This window comes from Rousettus aegyptiacus, unplaced genomic scaffold (genome assembly GCF_014176215.1).
Source record: "Rousettus aegyptiacus isolate mRouAeg1 unplaced genomic scaffold, mRouAeg1.p scaffold_m13_p_2, whole genome shotgun sequence".
In the NCBI taxonomy this organism is placed as follows: Eukaryota; Metazoa; Chordata; class Mammalia; order Chiroptera; family Pteropodidae; genus Rousettus; species Rousettus aegyptiacus.
Window position 1 is genome coordinate 168,552,522 of NW_023416295.1, and position 21,479 is coordinate 168,574,000.

The 21,479-nt window shown below is 40.5% G+C and overlaps 1 protein-coding gene across 21 annotated transcripts in view; it reads right to left on the reverse strand.

Moving 5' to 3' along the window:
- The window catches only part of RBFOX2 (RNA binding fox-1 homolog 2), a 240,716-nt gene that overhangs the window by 202,795 nt on the left and 16,442 nt on the right, over positions 1-21,479 (reverse strand). The gene's annotated exons all lie outside the window — the stretch shown is intronic.

The window sequence follows — 21,479 nt, forward strand, 5'->3', positions numbered from 1 at the left end:
AAGAAGACAGCCCACACAGAATTCATTGTACACTCTGTAATGCACAACACATCAGCATCTATTTTATCTGGCAGCAGGAAGAGATATATGTTAGGACCCCACAATTATCCCCGTAGAGAGGCACATCAAAGGGAATGCAGGCATAACAGCTACAATAAAGTAATGCAAATAGCCATCTGTACTTATAGCCAATCATGCCAAGAGCTTTGAAACACCCACATCCCTAATGTCTCCTTCTCTCCCCATGAAGGTAGGCCAATTCCTTTCCATTCTTTTCCAACCCACATAGCTCCAGAGGAATAGAATATCTGCTGCCAGGAGTGAGAAGCAAAGAAAGCTGCTGTACGCTGAAACAAAAGACCAAAAAAGGGTCCTAACTCCCCACCCTGTGTTCTATCCATTAGACTAATGTTTCCCTATTCCTCATACCGTCTATAACGTATGCTCCTGTTACATCCCCAGCTCCCGTTCCCTGATATCCACCCTGCTCAGCTAGATTAGGCAGCCTCGTCCCCATGTCCACATTACCTCACCTCTCTCATCGCACTTACCACAGCATCTAGCTGCTTGGCATCAGTCTCCCCACTATCCTGAGAGCTCCTGAGGACAGGGGCTGTCTTGCAATCTGTCTCCTTCCACATCCTCAGCCAGCATAGTGCTGGGCATACAGTTGTTGAATTAAGGTTCACTGGGTGAATATAAGAACCACAGAATGAAAAGGGAAGTGGGCAGTGGAAAAGGAAATGGCTGGACAGTAATTTGAGATTTGATGTTCCAGGATATCTGAACAGAAATCACTGTACAGTCCCTATACTAGAACAATATGTTGAATGCAAAATTTACAGACAAAAATCATCTTTTAACAGTCGCTAATAGATTTGGAACAAAAGATGAAGCTGAGAGTATCATTTTTAAAAAAACCTAACCAAAATGTATTCGTGTAATGTCCCCAAAAACAAAACAGCAACAGAAGAGTGTAGTCTACAAAAATGACCACAGCCCTACCACCCAGCTCCAGTTCCCAACACAAAGAGCTTTTTAGGACTCTTTCCTTTTCCTTTTCTTTTTTTTTTTTTTTTTGGGGGGGTGCTTTTTTGCCCACCACTTCCCCTCACCTTCTGCACTCTCTCCACTCTCTACCACCTACCAAAGAAAAAATCGAATGTAACACCCAAGAACACTGAGAAAGACCCATCTCCTCGGTTCTCCCAAGTTTATCTCCAGGGCTGCTGGCAAGACACGCAATCTGTTCCCAGTCACAGTAGAGCCATCTAGGTGATGAACAGGTCAACAGCTCAACATGGTACTGGAAACAATGGAAGATCTCAGAAACACACTTTGGTGCACAATGTCCCCATCTGCCAACAGCTCTGCAACCGTGGGGTTTTTACCAGGCTCTTCTTTTGCTCTAATCCCCTAGAGACATCCACTCTTGAATTTTCCTTACCAACTCCTCTCGTGTAAATCAAACAGAACTTGATAGAAAGGTAAAACAGGAAGGTGCTGGTAAGGTCCTGGGATTGTTTCAAGTTAAACCCCTTTTTTTTTATTGAAGAAAACTACGATAATTACTTTGGAGAGGTGCTGATTTTTACCAGACTTTACTTAGAATCATTGTAATATGTTAGAGCTGAAAGCAACCTCAAAATAACCTCATTCCATCCCCATATTTATTTCACAGATGGAGAAGGGCCCAGAGAAGTTAAGAACTGCCTAACTTCAGTTACAGAAAGGAATTCCCTAGAATGTCAAATATTAAATGGCAAGAGTTGTAGCTAATCCATCCCTAGGGTCCAATGCAGTGTTCAGCACTTGATGAATAGCTGGTGAACTGAACTAAATGAACACAACTAATTAGTGGAAAATCTAGGACTATGATCCATGATGTTTCATTTCAAGTACAGTGTTTTTTCATCACATGTGACTAGAATGCTAGGGCCTATGGATGGTAATTCATGTGTTTAGCAGACCCCATGAAATTCTGCTCTATCCCTCATCAAATAGGTATTCTCCCTTTACCTCCAACACTATGAGTTCTAACCTCTTTATCTTCCAACTGCTCCAAAAATGATACAGCACTTCTAGACTAATTTCCTAAAATATCCTTCTCCTTCCACATAGATAATATTTTAACAATTCTTTTCAATTCCTTCTTAGTCTTCTTAATGACTGTCCTCCTTGGGGTTCCTCCTTACACCTCAACCTACAACGGCCTGTCTTCCTTACCTTGTCTGAACCCCCCTAAACCAATGGTTCTTGGCTGCATACTGGAATCACTTGGGCACACTTTTTAAAAAATACTGACTCCTGAGTCTCACCCCCAGAGTTCATGATTTAGTTGGTCTGGGTGCGGTATGGCCAAGGAATGAAATTTTGTAAAGCTTCCTAAGTGAGTCTAATGCACAGCCAGCTAACACTGAGAACCTCCGCCCTATACCCTCAGGAATTCACCGCTTGGTCCAGTATATACTCTAAAAATAACTACTCCCAGTTGTCCTGGACTTGCCAAATACTAGATGGCTCTGCACCAAGGCACATGTGTTGTTAGATCAAAGGCACATCAGAACCATACCCTTGCTTCACATCTGACATATAATAGTACTTCGGTAAGTATGCTGGTAAAGCTCTACAAACAATTAATGATAATGAATGGCCACCAGCCTCTAAAAGACAGACTACCGAGGGGAAAAAGCTTTACTGGAGTTTTCTGACTCAAAAACATTTAGTTTTGGATTTTTTACCAAAGTTCCAAAGTCCTTCAAATCCAGATGGTCTCTGTGTATCAAAAATAGCTTTTTGTGACCAACCTCAAAAAAGCACAAGAATATGCCATGTATTTTCACGCCTCCATGCCTCTGCTCATACCGGTGTCTGTCTACAGAGAAAGCTCCTGTCCATCCTTCAAAGCCCAGCTCAAATGCCTCCTTCAGTCATTCGTACAACAAATACTAAGAATCTGCGAAGTGTCAGGCATTGTTCTAGGCACTGGAGATGCAACACAGAACAAGACACAGTCACCGGTCTCACGGTGCTCACGTTCTACTTGGGAAGCCAGAGGGTAAACAAGGAGACAAATTAAAATAATTCCAGATGGTGGGTAAGTGATACGAAGAAAACAAAACAACGTAACATAACGCACTAATGGCGGGTGGTAACTTTTCCCAGAGGCATACTCATGAGATTCCTCAGGACCAAATCAAGAACGGGGGCTTTAGCATATTTCTTTCTACACTCCCAGCATTTACTCTTATTACATACACAATGAATGTTTTTTGAATGAATATAAAACATGAGGATAAGAAGTTCACTTAAAATTAATATAATCAACTAAGAGTCAAGAGATAGATATCCTCATCTGAGGTTTTCCCACTACCTACAAGATTTGAGGCAAACCCCTTCCTCTCTTTTGTAAAATAAGTAGACTGGATTAGAATGAGATTGTAATGCTCACCACAGGTGACGTGAAAAATGAAGTGCGCAGGTTTAGACTGGGTACTACTGGAGCAAACACACCACCTTAAAGGGCACGGCCACTGTTCAGCTCCCACAGAGTGTACCACGCAGGAATGGGCCCAGTGTTGCCGAGAAGGCCCAAAAAGCTGGATTTCTCGGGAGTTCCCCTAGTGTTTAAATGTTAAATCCAAATGTCTTTAAAATACCATGTTAGCCAAACAAAACGCTCTGTTTAAGGGTCAGGCCACAGGGCTATAGTTTGCAACCTCTGGACTAGATCATCTCTAAGTCCTTCCGAGTTGTAATAGTCCACGGCTCTAGAGTGAAATCTTCATAAAGAAAAACAGTGAAGAAGAGACAACAGGATTAGAGAACAAAAAGAGAAAAGAATAGTCTCCTTCTCCAGAGCTCCAATCAGATCACAGAAGAGTCTCCTTCATGATTCATCAGGCAGTAAAATTCTTGTTACCTGGAAAGAAAAGTATGTATCCTGGACAACAGAAAAAGCAAGCCAACCTCTCCTTTAGATTACAGAGGCAACAAGTACACTATATTTTTAGTAATTTGGAGCTGAACTATTGTGCTTTTGCCCACATGTGCTTAATAACTATTCCTATCTTTGGCAATCAGGAATGCTTAAAGAGAGGCACAGCTCATGTGCACGCACACAGACAGACAGACACACGCACACGTGCCCCACAAAGCAAGGAAATCAGTTATGCTGCAGACTGGCAAGATGCCCCAAAGACACAGCAGGAATCTGATACGAACAGCAGGATGAGGAAGGAGAATGAATAATTCAGACTCCCTGATTCACTTAACAAAGTTCTGTCAAACACAAGCTGAGCCCCATGGTTTGTGGACTGAGTTCCCGCAACTGAACAGCAACATGAGCTCGATGTGGAATGGAAAGCCAACTGTGTCTGTCCGCTCTGGCAGTGGGAGAGGGAAGAAATGGCAAACTTGCACCTAGAATAAGTCAAGCTATTCTTCTGAGAGCCAATTCATCATAAGAGACCGAACTTAAACATGAGAGTTTTGTACTCTCATTAGCAAAGGAAAAGAAATATGCATGTTGTATTTCTACCCACCTCTTTAAGAAGGCCTCCATCAGACTAGAAAGCCAAAGTATACAATAAGGAAGGCCAAAGAAAAAAGTATCAGCTGGAATGCCTAAAACTGTACAAAATCTTCCTAACCCCTATCGTCCTACTTCCAAGATTGAAGAAAGTTACTAACATTATCTTTAATCAAGCAAAGATGACAAATTTATAAACTATTCACGGGTTGCTTAACCTAAGTTCTACATGATTTTTAGACACAAGCAATTCTGAGAACAGAACTAGATTTATTCCTAGCATTAATCAGTCATTATAAACTCTTAGTTAGAAAACCAGGATTTTCTAAAAGACTTTAAAAAAAAAAAAAGTTGTTACATAAATAACCTAGGGAAGAATAAAAAAAGATAAACAGGCGAATCTGTTTTCATGTATCTCTACAATAGCTTTGGTGGTTTATCTTCCATTTTTGTTTGTTTTTTTAATGACGAGAGTAAAATATTTGTAATCATGAATCATTCAAATCTCTCAAATCTATGATACTCACTAATGTGAGTAATTCTTTCATTCTTGCATTTGTGAAAATGAAACAAAACACCAAGAACGTATTAACTTCTGAATATCACAGTACTCAAATTGTGTTGGTACAAAAATCAATGGAAGAGAACACATCTGAGTGCTCCTCAAATCCCAAGGCTGTGAAGACAGAGTCCCTGTGCAATAAACAGATCCTAAATATTATACAAGTTGAGCAGCAGAAAACAGATTTCATCAAGCAATTACTACCACAAATAAGTGCACTCTAGAGTGAGCTCATACTATCAAAAACCATTTTAAAAATAAACCTGATTCATCAAAAGTTACCAAAAACAACAAACAACTCCAAAATTCAAATGACTGAACAAGGACTGTTTCAGCCCTAAAAGCAAAGAAAAAATAGAATTTTTTTAAAAAAGTAATTAAATAACCTGCTCTTTCTGATGATAACCAGATTTTCCTATTTACATATGGTCACCCCCTAAGAACTGTCTACCCGGCATAAAGATGCTGTGCTACAACAGCAGACCCTAACCAGAGACCCTTTTAGAGGAGACAGCGACCACACCAGATGGAAACTTTTGCTCACATTCTCTGTTACAGATCATGACCCAAGGGTTCACAGGGCACATTCCCAAGGGTCACAGACAGAAAAGGGCCCCTAATTTCCAAATGGTTAATGCCTAGTGCATCTAGAAATCACATAATATAAATTCGTACCTGCCATTTCTTTTGTCAAAGAGTAATAAGGCTCCTGTTGATCAATTTAACAAGCTGGAAATGGATGACTTCCCAGAAAAAAAATAAGTTAGTCTCTTATTTGGTGAGATTAGACAAGATTTTTTTTCAAGGACCCCAGATGATACTAATGGACAGCCAGGACTGAGAAACATTGGTCTAATAAAGCCTTGGAACAAACCGGCTAGGGTTACTTAAATAGTGAAATCACGGGTAATATAGTGAAAGATTTTAGACTTTGAATACTACTTTATTTGAAAGATTATCTCTAACAAAAGGACCAAATGTCACTCAGTTACCATTCAGTAACCCAGAAAATCTAGGACCTGTATTCTATACAGACAAGGTTCTTTCAGTTCTAAAATCCTATAATCTATCCAACCATTAACTATCCAATAAACATTGGGCCTACTGTATATCAGGCACTATGTTAGATAATGGAAATTTAAAAAGAAAAAAGATCAAAGAGCCCCTTCCCTCAAGGAACTTACAGTGTGATAGACCAAAGTAAACAGGCATTTAAACCACGGTGAGATAACTGCTAGAAAGGGACGAGTACAAAGTGCATGACAGCAGTCAGAAGAGTTCCCAGCTCCATCTTAGAAATTCCACAAAGGCTCCCAAAGAAAACTGACCTCTACACTGAAATCTCAAACACGAAGGGTAGAGCCGTAGGGTAGAACTCTTATAGAGGGAACTTCAGGGAGAGCTGCGTGGTCTGTGAAGGAGTGGACCAAGGCAGGAGCCGGATCACCAATGTGTTTTAACGGGACTTAGGGCAATGATATGATCAGAGCTGTGACAGAAGGATCACTCTTTAGGATTCCAGCAGTGGAGCGGCACAAAATGGGAAGGATCTAACTAGAGGCAGAAAGGCCACTGGGTAAACAGTGGCACCGGTCACTGAGGTACACAGGGCAGAGTTTTGTAGAAAGAGCAGATGAGGAGCAGTCAGCTTCAGACATGCTGGGTCTGCAGTAACTATGGGGCACCCAAGTGTAGACGCACACTGAACAGCTGGACACAGACATGTGAAGTGCAGGAGAGTGAGCTAGGCTAGAGATAGCAATTTGGAAGCTGTCAGCATACACACTATAAATAAAGCCTTAGCAATGGGTGAGCGTACCCAAGAAGAACATGTATAATAAAGACACAAAAGAGGCCCAGAGCAGAATCCTGAAAAACAGCAACTTCTAAGTGCTGGGCTAAGGAAGAGACTAAGAAAGGGCTCAGGAAGAGAGAGGGGAAATCTTTAAAAGGATGGTGCCAGAGAAGCTAGGGGAAGAGAGGAGTTTCAAGGACAAGAAGACAAAGGATAGTCACTGGATTTAGCTCCAAGGGGGTTACTGGTGACATTGGGAGAAAGAATTTCAGTGATGTAGTTGAGGAAGAAACCAACTGCAACAAGGTTCAAAGGGTACAGAGAAGTATTTCAAAAAGTTGGTTTGTAAAGGGAGACAAGTGAAAAGGAGCTGGAGGATGAAGGTGACTAAAGGACTAAATGTGCTAAATTTTATTTATTTTTAATGAACAAACACATATAAAGTTGATAAGAAAAATATAGAGGGGCAGATTTTAAAATCTAGGAAAGAGATATGACTAGGAGTCACCACAGAAAAGGAAGAAAAATACATGTTTCACTATAACACCTGAAGTTTGTAGGTTTGGTGGCAGAAAGTTAAAAGATTTCCGATTTGACGGCTTCTATTCCATCTAGAAATTACGAGGCAAGATTTCTGGCTGTAAGTGAAGGGAAAGTGAATGCAGTACAACAGGGAACGTTTAAACCAGCCATTGTGACAACTCCCCAAGACAGGTCCCTTAAAAACTGAAAGACTGACAGGCAGGCAGAAGTCAAGGGTCCAGGAAAGGTTGGAAACCATGAAGGCAAACAGCTGTATTGATCTAGACCTGGGGTTTTGCTAGGTAGGTGAAATGAAACGAAAAGAGAGGGTAATGGCCAAAGAGCTGTTGAAGCCAAGGACCAAGAAATCTAAACAAGACAAGGAAGCTAGTGAAGACAGCGGCGTTAGCAGAAAGGGAGAGAGCGAGACAGCACCCATGCAGTGGGGTTTTCTACAACACTGGAGAAGAGATGCGGTGGAAGAAAATGAAGGAGAGGCTGGAAGAGCCTTCATGAGAAAACATGATGCCTGTCTTTCAATTTTCAGAAATGAAGTAGTTCCAGACTGACAAGACCCAGGGTATGTCCCAGAACAAGTGGCGAAAGTACTGAGTCAGGGCAGCTGACTGATTAAACAACTGAGAGGCGGGACCAGCTAAGGTGCCAGATCAGTCATCTGCACCAACACTGGAGTCTCCTACAGTAAGGACAATACTTAAAGCAGGAAGAAATTTGTTCTTTCTAATGAGGAAGGGAGATAAGGCAACAATAAACAACTCAGGGTAAGGGAAGAGGGTAGATTAGCCAGGCTAGGAGAACTTTAAAGGAGCAGAGAATTTCCTCCAAGGGTAAAAGATTAGATAGGAGCACTGGACAAGGAGAGGGGGGGCAGGATACGGACTTCCATAATGTAGGAGAATAAACAGCACCCACTAGGAGTGAATGTGATGTCCTCAGAGAGAAAACCAATTTAGTTTAGCAAAAGAGGTAGAAAAAACATGCAGTTAGAAGGCTAAGGATGAAGAAATGTGTTTACCATGCCACAGGGAAAAGGGGCTATAGTCTACTAGGGAAGGGGCCACTGGAAGGTCAGTTCGGGAGAGAAAAAGCACGTAGTCAGGCCTCAGATCACAGGAGTATACAGATGGCGATAGCTGCTTACATTCTAGATGCTGACCAAGGAGTGCAAAGTTGTAAGGAATGATATGTTTTGTCCGCTAGGTCTCTTTAAAAAAAAAAAAAAAAAGTCCTAATCCCTTAATAGAAAATAGGAGATGCAGACACACCTGGGCCTTCTGACAGGCGTCGGCGTCAGCCAGATTTAAGTGAGCTTCTAGAGGAGTCAGAACCCAAGCGGAAGGCCAAAATAGGGTTATCTGAATCCCAAACGATGGTGGCCTCTGCCTGCTGGAGAGAGGGGCACCTTCAGGCTCTGCAAGTAAGGACCATGGCCTAGAACATCTATTTTGCCAAGGCAGGCAAGGTCTGGATAAAGTTGGCCATGATCTGGACCCATTCAGGCTGATGAGAACAGACACCAAATTTGGGCTTCTGATACCTCCAATAACAATGACTGATTGACCAGTAAATAATGTCAAATAAATAATGACAGGCTCAACGTTCAAGAATTTTGATGTCTCTAATAAAAAATTAATAAGCTAAACAATTAATTTTTTACAAATCTAATATATGTAACTGCTCCTGTGGAAGTGTTTTACTTAGTTTTTACAACTCTACGAGATGGAAACTATTATTAACATTTTACAGATGAAGGAACTAAGTCTCAGAGAAATTAAGGAACTTGCTCAAGGTTATAAATTTATTAAGCCGCAGAGCCACTAGGGCTCTAAACCCCAAACTCTCATCCACAGAGCTCTATGCCTGACTCACAACACCAATGGAGACTGCCAGAATATCTAAGTACATGTCCTCTTGAACAAGCAATTCAAAATATAGTCATTATAAGGGAGAACATCAAGAAATTAAAGGCAAGGTCCTTAAGAAAATTAAGTCAGGCGAGAGAGTGAGACAGACAAACAGACAGAGACACACACACACTAGCAACACTTCAAAACTCTACTAAAGCACAGAAGGTCCTCGAATTATGTCATTTAGTTTCCTTATAACAATGATGTGATGCAGTAGAAACTTAACTCTTGTTCATATCAAGTAGCCTATGGTAAAATTGGTTTCATTAGAGATCATTTCGCTTAAAGTTGCAGAACCTATTGATGACGTTAAGTGAGGACTTACTATACCAAGATTATAACAATAAGGATTTTAAAGATGGCTAGATGCAACAGCTTTTCAACTCTCTATCCAAGGCAACAAACTTTCTAACAACCCATTCTTCTAAGCTTTCGTGCTTTACAAACAGAAGACATAATGTTAAAATCCTCAGGAAATACTTGAGTAAATCACACCAAGACACCAGAAAAAAAACGAAGCCAAGTTGTTTGAAATGAATACCTATTCTCCTGAATCTTGAATCCTACCCTAATCCAACCTCGTCTTCCTAGTATACCTCATTTCCTTGTAATAAAGCTCCAATCTGACTCATAGTAGATGAAAATTGACCCTTGCTGATTATGTCTGCTGGGCAATTTACCCTGTAAGTCTTGCCTCTTGCCCCAATCTAAACTTCAGAAGTCTATGAGGCTGAGACAAAAACAAAACAGCTACAAGGCCGGAGGCATGGGTGAACCCACCTTTGGAAACTCAGTGTTTTGCACACACTTATTCACATGGAATCTGAGCTCCCATACTATGCTTTAAGCTACCTGAGAGTGCCATCTATGTCTCTAATATACCTCCATATCCCTCAGAGCACCCTCACCCAGCCTCACAAGTAAATGAAACCAACTCCGTTTCCCTATTTGTAGAACAGAAAATAAAATGATGCCTTGCTTTACTTTCAAACTTCTTAGAGGTAGCGTAAGACACAGAATGGTTCTTAAGTGCTTTGAATCTTAATTTTTAAATTCGGATATACAAGTACGCAAAAATAACACATCTACCATGTAATGTACAAAGAGCCTATTTCACTACTAAAAATCAACTAAGGCACGGACACAACACACATAAACGGAGGCACCTGCCTGTGTTTAAAGCTCATGCAAAGCTACAGTCATCTTTACTGCCCTGCCACCAAAAGACCATTTTGATTACCATGGTCTGAAAATGGTAAATGGAGAATTCCAGAAATAAACAATTCATGAGTTTTAAACTACATGCCATTCTGAGTAGTGTGAACTCTCGCACCATTCCACTGCATCCTACCTTGGACATGAGTCTTCCCTTTGTCCAGCACATCCATACCATGTACATTGCCTACCCATTAGTCACTTAGTAGCCATCTCAGTTATCAGATCTACTGCTGCAGTATCACAGTGCTTGTGTTCAAGTCACCCTTATTTTACTTAATAATGTTTCATTCACCTCACTTCATCTCATTCTACAGGCATTTTGTCATCTCACATTATCACCAAAAGGGTGAGTGCAGTACAATAAGATATTGAGAAAAAACATTCACATTATTTTATTACAGTATATTATTATAATTGTTTTATTCCATTATTAGTTATTGTTGTTAATCTCTTACTGTTCCAATTTATAAATAAAACTTTATCATAAGTATGTATATATAGAAAAAAAAACATACTATATAGAATACAGTTCTATCTGTGGTTTCAGGCATCCACTGAGGATCTTGGAATGTATCCTCCACCAATAAGGGGGGACTGCTGTATAGGTCAGAGTTTGCATCCTCAAAATTGTTCCAAGTAATACTGCTGACATAGCAGTTGAGGGTAAAATGGACTTCACCCATTAGACTCTGACCCTCATCAGAGGCAGTCAGTGACACGCAGGTACGCCAACAGAGGGAAACCAGCAGAAAAATAGGTAGGTGTAGTGGTTTCAAAATATGTCCAAAATTCTTTGACACTACTCCCTTTAAGAGATGAAGCCTAACTCTCCTCCCCTCAAGAGTAACTAGACTTAAAGATACTTGCTTCTAACCAAATAAAGCAGAAATGACAGTGTACACTTCAGGAACTAGATCATAAAGGGCACTACAACTTCCTCTTCACTTTCTCTTACTTGATCACTCACTCTAATGAAGTTAACTGCCAAATAAGGAAGACACTCAAGGAGCTGAGGAGAGGTCCTGCCTGAGGGAACTAAGGTCTCCCGCCAATAGCCAGTAGCATCAACAATGTGCCAAGAGCCATGAAATGAGCCACCATGGAAGCAGACCTCCAGCCCCAGTCCAGCCTTCAGATGAGGGCAGCCACCGCCAACGGCTTAACTGAAACCTCCCAACAGATCCTGAGCTAGAACTACAGCTAAGGTGCTCCCAGATTTCTGACCCGCAGAAACTATGAAATAATAAATGTTTGTCATTTTAAGTCAGTGAGTATGGGGTAATCTGTTATGTAGCAAGAGGTACAGAGGGCATGTTGTACATGCTACACCGGGTTGTGAATATCAAACTATCAAAAAAGGTTCTGGAAACAGATACTGCCAGAGAGGAGCACACCAGTACTTCAGTAACTTCTTCTTCTGCTTAGAGCAGCGATGTCTAACAGAAATATGAGAGCCAGAAATACGAGCTATTTAATTTAAAATTTTCTAGTAGCCATGAAAAAAAAAAGGGTAAAACGAAACAGGTGAGGTTCATTGTAATAACATACTTTACTGAATTCAACATATCCAAAATATTAGCATTTCAACATGTCAATAGAAAAAAGTCGATAATTTTTAAATCTCAGGGAAATCTGTTTTTGTACTAAGTCTTTAAAATCTAGTGTATATTTTACACTTACAGGGCATCTCAAGTCAGACTAGCTATATTTTAGGTCCTCGATCAAACATGTAGCTGATGTCTACTGTATCAGGAAGGGTCTAGAGGAGGGGTCCCCAACTCCTGGGGCTGGACCGGTACCGGTCCATGGCCTGTTAGGAACTGAGCCACACAGCAGGAGGTGAGCCGCAGAAGAGCGAGCACAGAAAGCTTCCTCTGTATCTGCAGCCGCTCCCCAGCACTTGCATCACCACCTCAGCTCCACCGCATATCCTCAGGCATTAGATTCTTTAGGGGCCTCGGTCCCTGGTGCCAAAAAGGTTGGGGACTGCCAGCCTAGATGATTTCTTCTGCAGCTTGTTACCCTTTTAGGAACCTAAGTGTAGAGTCCAAAGAAGTAAAAGTAAAGCATTTTTAAAATACCTACAGGATCCTTTTAATTCTCCTTACTGAGCTATCTCACGTGTATAGGTTCCCAAGCTGGGAAGGGGCGGGGGGACAGGGGGGAGGGAGCAACACTTGATGTTTTTAAGAGGGATCACCTTGAGAAACTGGAAAAATAAACCTAATTCTACCTACAAAACATCAACACCAAGAATCAGTGAATACAAAGAACATCCCCATTTTAAACTGTCTCTTTCAACATTTCACACACACACCCTACAACCATTTGAAAAGGAAAGATGCGGTCTGTTCTGAAGTGGAAAGTTTGGAAGGAAATGAAGACGGGGGAAAAAAAAAAAGCAAAAGAACATTTGCTTTCTCCAAAAACACGTTCTCCAGCTAACACATTTGCCTCTCCCCCCTCAGCAATGCTGCCTTCTAGGATCACCACTTTAAAGGAGGACAAATCAAACCCAGCGCCCTCAGCAGACAGTAAGCCCAACAAGAAAATCTACTCCAGCGCCACCAGAGTCATCCTTTTCCTCCTCTCACTCCTACTCGAGAAGCTAGACTCAAGACCATTATGGAAAAAAGCCCAGTTGTGTGAGTCACCGCAGCCATCCCAAGGGGCCTGGGCAAAATCCAGAGGACAGCTGGAAACAGCTGCTGTGAGATCAACTCCAACTGGGAGGGAAGAAGAGAAAAGAGGATGAATTCATCGCTTATTATACATGATCCCATTCTGGCCTCAGAAAAGCTGGTTTTTATTTTCTCTCTCAAACAAAAAGTTTCTTCTCCCTTCCTACTCAAGAGTCTTCTCCTAATGAAGGAAGCACAACTGATTCACCACTGAAGCCCCCGAGATAATTATCCAATGTGGGATGTCACTCCTACTGTGTGTCCCCTGTAATATGGGGTAAATAGGAATCCACCAGGTAAGGAAAGAACTCTTCAAAAGTAGCTCTAAAAGCAAGACACCTATGACTTGAATAAAACTCTTTAAAAAAAAAATAAAAATTCACCAGGAAACAAAAGACTAACGAATCTAGCAGGAAAAAGGCCCCAAGGAAAAGAGGGGTCCCACTCTCCTTCCTTACATGACAATGATATTATAAACACCACTGATAAGAGAAAAAGGAAGAAGCACAGCAATTCGGCCAGCCTCTAGACGTCTAATCCACTTTCCTACTAGCCAAAGGGATGTCATCTTCACAGGTCGGTCCTTAAGGTCCTGAAGAAAAAGGTGGCTGACCTCTGGTTCAGTGAGATCCTGTACTAACATGAGCAGTGTAACAGGTACCTATACTAAACAAGAATCTCTCAGAGTGTGAAATTTAAGGGAAGGAAAGGGATCGACTGGCATCTGGAACCATCTAGTATTGACAGGCTCCAGCAATCTGAGGCACGAGGAATGACAGGCATTCTTTTCCACCCAGACAGCCATCCTTCAAAACCCCACTGCCTACAACTCAAACGGCTCTAATCAACACACACTCCTAGGTCGGTCTTGGGTTCTTCGGTCATTTTAGACACGCGTATGGCAGCAGCAGTCCAGATCCTTCCAATTCACCAGGCAATCCATCCTTGAGAACAGAAGAACTGCCACCTTCAGAAGATGTCCAGAGAGGTTTTTAAAAGCCCTTTCAATTCTCCCAGTTGCCCACCTGGACGAGTAACACTGTTCCCAACGATGCAGATTCAAAATACCCCTATCCATTCCCTTCTCTCTCACTACAGAATTTTAATTTTCCACAAAAAAATAAATAAGTAAACATTTTCTCTATTACACCATGTATAGGACCGCTTGCAATCAATTTCCAAGGCCAGCTGCTGGAGACCCTACTGTAAGTCGGGGCAGGGACTGGGGTGACAGGAGCATAGAGGAGAGTCTGAGTCAGCTTCCTGGGCCAGAGGACAGTTTCCCTTGGCCCCTCAGGTTTAAGGTTAAAATAATTAATGACGACTTCATTAAGAAGAATGTAAAGTCATAAAAACTTATTCATTTTCTTTAGCTTACAATCTGAATCTTCTTTTTATTCTTCTTTATGTTTCACCTTTCCAAGCATACAGCAAATCTAAGAAAAACAACTGTGGTATAATTCTGCACTAAATACAGTCTTTCTCACCAACAAATCAACAGGGTGTATGATCCTTAAACTGCTATTTAATTTTGGCCATGTTATACCATCATCTGCCCCATGAAGCCTAAAGCCTGTACGGAACACCCCTGCCTCTCACTCTTCCTGCCCAAAACGGCCTCACACAGAGCGGACCTCAAACTGCGCCTCCTGATGTTTTACTTTACATACAATGAGTGCACAGATGAAATGGAGAGACTGGATCCAAAATGCACAAAGTGAGGAAGCCACAGAGGAGATTCTTTCCAGAAAAAGCCATCCTCCAGAACCAGAGAAGCAAGCTTCTGATCAGATCTTACGAGAAGATGACATCTGCAAGGCATCTGCATGTCCCCACGACAGACAGTTCACAACACAGCGAAGCAGCCACGGCCACCTACACTTTCGTCTCTCCCTTTAGCATGTATTTCTGATAACTACAATAACTTCCTCTCCAATTAGCCCACAGCGACAGCCTCTGTCATGATAACCAGCAGTGATTTTAATAAGTCTAGTCATCTGCTTTCGAGGGCAACTTGAGGAAGCATACAGATAAGAATGTCCCAGGCCAGCTCTGGGGGTCCGTGAGACTGAAAGGGAAAAAGGGGGTTGTGGGAAGAATTTATCACCAGCTAAAGATTAAATTGTATTCAACTCAAATATATGCACAGTAAAAAAAAAAAAAAAAAAAAAACCACAGGATTTTTTTTAATGTTTTTTTCTTCCAACCAAGGCAACAAGAAAAAAGAATCATAATTAGGGCTCTAAGGGCAAAGTACAATCCTTTTTAAAAAATAAGCAATGGAAATACTGAATAATATACTTTAGAGGGGCTTGTCATACAAGGATTTTGGTTAATTATACATTGTTGGACAGGTACTATTATCCATGCTTAACAGGCAGGGAAGAAGCCAAACATCTCAGCTCAAGGTTTCAAAGAAGACAAATACCCAAAGACAGAAACTAGATTTCTTAAGGGCATAATTTATGAAATACAAAACATGCAGGAATGCATTGTCAATTTTACACATTTATTATATTAAAGGAAGAAATGGAAAAGTTACAGTTCTTATTACAATGCTAAAGTACACAATATATTTAACACAGAATTTTAGAGCAAGAAGGAATGGCTAGATAATAAATCAATATAAGAACGATTTCAATCATACTTATGCCCAAGGAGTTCAAAGCACTTGGCTTTAAATACTATATATATGCAGAATGAATAAGACTTTAAAGCTTTAACATTCACACTTTACGGTTTGTGCTAATTCATAATCTTTGTATTACATTTAACTCTATCCTAAAAAAAGAAAGGAAGGAAAGCAGGGAGGGATGGAAGGAAAAAAAGGAAGGGAGGGAGAGTGAACAAAGGTACCAAAATGTTTCTTACTCCTGTGATAGGAAGAGCACATCCAACTTGGATTCTCAGTACCTGCCTTCCTTTTTGCCTACTTTCCTTTGTTTTCTCCTACCCTCTTCTGGTTTTTCTTTTGCTTTTTGTTCACAGCCCTGTTTTCTGTCTCCATTACCCTTTGTGCTTTTGCCTATCTTCCGTCCATGTCTGCCTTCCTCTTAACATCTTTCCTTTTTCCTGTCTCAAATGCCACGTCTCCACACAACACCCAAGTAAATTCTACTCAAAAGCAAACATGAAATTTTATAACTGCAAAGTTCTTTACAATGTTAGAAATCATCTGATCCAACCCTTCTGGTTTGGGAACTAAGGTTCTGAAAGATTACATAATTTGCCCAATGTCACAAAACTAATAAATGATGGAACTTAAACTAATACTCAGGTTTTCCCGTTAAAGTTAGCATAGAAAGAAAGCATAGAAAAGAAAGTTAGTTTTAAATCTTGAGTCAAGAAGATTTTTCTCAGAAAGAAACAAGATCCAAAAGTTCTTTTTAAAAAAATATTTTACATATTTGATTACATTAAATTTTTTTTAATCTGGCCACAAAACATACATAAACATGTATATATACACTTTTATATACTATAAACAAATTCAAAAGACAAATGACAAACTGAACGGGAAATGTTGCAACATAAATCACAAAGGCTAATTTCCTTAATTTATAAAAGGTCTTACTAATCGGTAGGAAAAGAAATTCTTTCAAAACTGAGTAGACAACAAAGAAATACAAATGACTTTTAGGTATATTTTTCAAAAAGACTTCCTAATGTTACAGAAATACAAAAGCTCAATACACCACTTTTCACTTATCAGACTGGTAAAAATCAAAGTATGGTAACAGAGTTTGCCAAGATGACAGAAAAAAGTCACCCTACTTATTTCGCTGTTCCTAGGAGCATACTATTTTGGAGGGTGCTTGGCAATACCTGTCAAAGGTTGAAATGTACAAACTCTCAGGAGGCCAGCAGTCCCACTTCTCAGACCCTGTCCTAGTGGACCTACCTACGTGTACAACATATATACACAAGCAGCACTGCTTATAGCAGAAAAGACCAGAAATAACCTAAATGTCTCTCACAAAAGGAAATGCATGAACAAATCATGATTAAAAAAATTTAAAAACCTTACTGTGGAATACTATGTAGTCACATCAAAAGTATGAGGTTGAGTTGTATAACCTGAAATGAAACGTCCCCCCAAGACGTTCTCCTCCATGTAAAACAATGAAGAGCCTCTGTTATGTATATCTTACGTAAGCATGTGCACAGAATTTCTCCAGAACATAACAGAAACTACGGCTTCTATCACCAACACTCCAACAGGAACTTGAGGACTCTTCTAGTTTTCTAACACTCCTAGATTAGTAAATTCGCCCCGACTGCTAACCTGCAATAACCGTCTTCCAGATTCATCCCCTGCTAGCTAGCTCTCCTGGAACTCAGTTCCTTCTCAGCCCCTTCTTTGCCTTCCAGCTCATCAGCTGGACCCCTTGATCCCCCTTTCTTACGGCTCTGAATTTTTCTTCACTCTTTCAATACTTCTACATCCTAACATTAACTCATTTTCCCATAAACATGCCTCACAGCCTTCCGAAGCCTAAAGGCCATCACTAGGAGTTGGCATTCTTTTGTTCCAATTGCTGCTTTTCTATCAATTCATTTTATTCATTATTCAGCAAACATGCATCAAGTGATAACTATGTACTATGTATTATAATAAGTCAAAAAGAGAAATCTCCAAACCAGTAGTCCCTGTTTTAAGAAACTAGCAGCTTAGGACAAATTTTCGAAATTAAACCTCTAAGTATAGCATACAAGAGAGGGGAAAAAACTAGACATAGGGGAGGCAACCTTCTACTATTCAGCTACACACACCAAACCGATTGCTCTGGGAGCCCCTAGGGGAGGAGCAGAGATTGGAGGTGGTGGTCAAAGGGGCCCCAGGCCTTCCATGTTTGGAGTTTCTTATTTGTAAGAATGTATTTGCACCAATTTATAATTACACGAAAACTTTAAAAAGGAGAGGATGTCTAACTCATCTTTATATTCTTACTGCTTATTTGCATGGTGTTTGGCATATAAATTGAACTCCATAACGGTCACTAATGAAAGACTAAATGGACGTGCAGCGTTCTAGAGAGCAGAGTGGAAGGGGAGAGAAACGAGCAGCCTGCTGCCTTGACTTGGCCACTGTTGTTTTAAAGTTAATGCAGGGTTCGTCAGCCTCAGCACTACTGACACGTGGGGTCGGATGATTCCTCACTGTAGGGGACTACACTGTGCATTTCAGGGTGTTAAAGCAGCATCCCTGGCCTCTCCCCACTAGATACCAGCAGTACTTCCACAGTTAGGAAAATCAAAAACGTCTCCAGACATAGCCGAGAATCCCCTCAGGGGCAAAACCTCCCCCAGTTGAGTTATTTAAATGCTTATTCATCATCCTCTTCACTTCCTCAACCACCATAACTTTCTCTCAACTTACTCATGCTTTCGATGTGTAGTCTTCAATAATTTTGACTCCAGTTAACGACCCTTCCAAAGCCTCCAAGCTCTGCGACCTACTGATTTCCACTACAATCATCCATTAATAGCTATTCCTCAGGAATCATCACTACCCAACTCTTCTAATGTCAAGATCACAAACTCAGCACAAGAGCCTGTTCTCTGTCTTCTTCTACCCCCTTATGCTATCTGAACCTGTCTGTCCTAGTTTACTAATCTTCAGCCCTGGGTGACTTGGCCACACTCGTGGGCTTCCAAGTACTGTCTGATAAAAGTTAGGAAGCCACCAGGACCACCTCAATCCACGCTGGCAGTTTACTGAGACTTAGCGATCCTTTTACTCTACTTTTTGATGAACATTCATTACACTGGTACAGCTTCTACTTCTAAAACTTCTCTATTCTCTTCGGTGTCACCACCAGCCCTGCCTACACACTACTATTCTTCTCTAACTAAAGAAAGATGGCAGTCCTCTGACATGCTCCATCAACCTCCCTTCTCATTACCACATACACATTAGGTACTCAATAGTATGGGCTATATTTATGAAGGAAAAACATCATAGCTGTATATTGGCTATTTTAAAGAGTAATTTTTAGGAGGAAAAAAGCTCTCTATTTTATTCTAATGCAAAATTTTATTCTACAACACTTAAGGCAAGGCAACATGCCTCTCCAGTTTCTCAAGGCTATCACCAACAAACAATGGCACACACTACTGCTGCAAAGGGACCCTCTGGGTTATCATTAATGCATGCAGAGACTTCAGAATGAAGTATAAAACAGAAACTCCAATGATAACTGACCACGCTGCAAATTAAAAATGCTTCTCATAACTGTGAGTGACTCTTAAGTCTACCATTCAATGAGATGCAGACAAGTACCTTAACAGGATAATAAAGTATCAATGGCAATTCCACATACTAAAGGCCGTTTACACCCTCATACACCATTGGTGGGATTGCGGACTGGTACAGCCACTATGAAAAACAGCCTGGAGGATCCTCAAGAAATTTAAAATGGAACTACCTTTTGACCCAACAATTACACTTTTGAGTATTTATCCAAAGAAAACCAAAACACTAATTCATAAAGATCTATGCGCCCTTATATTCATAGCTAATATATGGTAAGTAACCTAAATGCCCATCAACGGATGACTGGATAAAGAAATTATGGTTCATATACACAACAGGATATTACTCAACCATAAAAAAAATGAAATCATACCATTTGAAATGACATGGACCTAGAGGTTTTACACTGAGTGAAATTAGACAGAGAAAGATAAAATACCATATGCTTTCACTTATATGAGAAATCTAAGGAACACAAGAAACAAACTAAACAAAAATAGACTCACAGATACAGAAGACTATCTGGTGACTGATTGCCAGGGGGGAGGGCAGTTGGGTGACTGGAAGAAAATGGTGAAGGGTTGAAGGAGGACAAATTAGTAGTTAAAAAATAGTCAAAGAGAGGTAGCATACAGCATAAGAAATACAGTTAATAGTTAATTGTAGTTAATTGTAATGGCTGTGTGTAGAGCCAGATGGGTGATAGAGTAATCAGGGGGATCGTTTCATAAACTATATAAATGTACCTGAAACTAACAAAAAAAAATTTTTTTTAAATAAAGAACAGTCACTTAGCTCTCTGTGGAGACTGACAAATATTCTGAGTAAAAACTGCTCTGCAACGAGAGATAAGAGCTTGAAATAATTAATGAGCAAAGGCAACTGTACAATATCTTTAGAATTAAATGTCCCATTTTCACCTAACCCTAATGTCCTCTGCGGGTACAAGTTTACTGTCAGAAGAAATAGGCAGCACATAAGATACATTCTCTTTAACGGATCTCTAGGACCCGACTGAATCTAAGGCATGACGCTTCCACCAGCTTTCGTCTCATGAGGTAATTATGGAATAAGAAGCTTGGCAAAAGCTTTGGTAAAAGAGAGCCAATCGTTTCTCAAAATGTGTTCTAAACTTTTTTCCTTGACCTTCAGCTTATGCAGCTTAGACAAGTATCTTAAAAGCATTTCTAGTCAGCCATTTTTGGTAACTTGTGAGCAAAATTATTTTTAGCTGAAAAAGTTTATTTCAATCCCTCTCTCATAACTCAGAAGCATCTGACAAGGTTTGGTTCAAGCTTTCCAGAATAATTTGTCTTTGAGTGGATGTAAAGCATAGAACATTTTAGCTTCAAAGGAAAAATTTTCTCCTTAAGAGGTATGCACAACCAAAACGCGCTAATATATAAGAATCATGAAAAAATATCACCTGCCTTCCTGCCACCTACCCTGGAACCCTGGTAGACATTAAGCACTTAAATGTCCATGAAATATTTTGAAAGCCTCTGATGGACAAAACATTGCTGCTGCAGCATTCTGTGTTCTGAGAGGCAAAATGTATGCCTGCGTGGAAGAAAGGGCTTCACCCAGACTTAAACATAATGAAATGGAACATAAGGCTCAGGTAGCTTCCATGCAGCACTCAAATGTGATTCCAAAAAGAGAGGAAAAGAAAGCTGAAAAAACATAAGTACTTCTCCTAGAAGGCAGCACAACACGTATATACAACATAATCAAATACGGGTCTTCTTTGTTCTCTCTTACTCTTTATTTTTTGGAGGGGAGGAGGTCAGTGTTACTATGCCTCCTACCACTATGGCTGTGCTCCTTAATGGCAGGATAATCCAATCACCATCATCCAGGCAGCTTCGAGAAGAATGGTACAGAACTGCAAGGGGATGATCGTCTACAGATAAATGACTACAGAGACACTTTGGGAAAATCCCCTGCCCTCATGCCCTCTGCTCTAAGCCCAATGACCCACCTGCA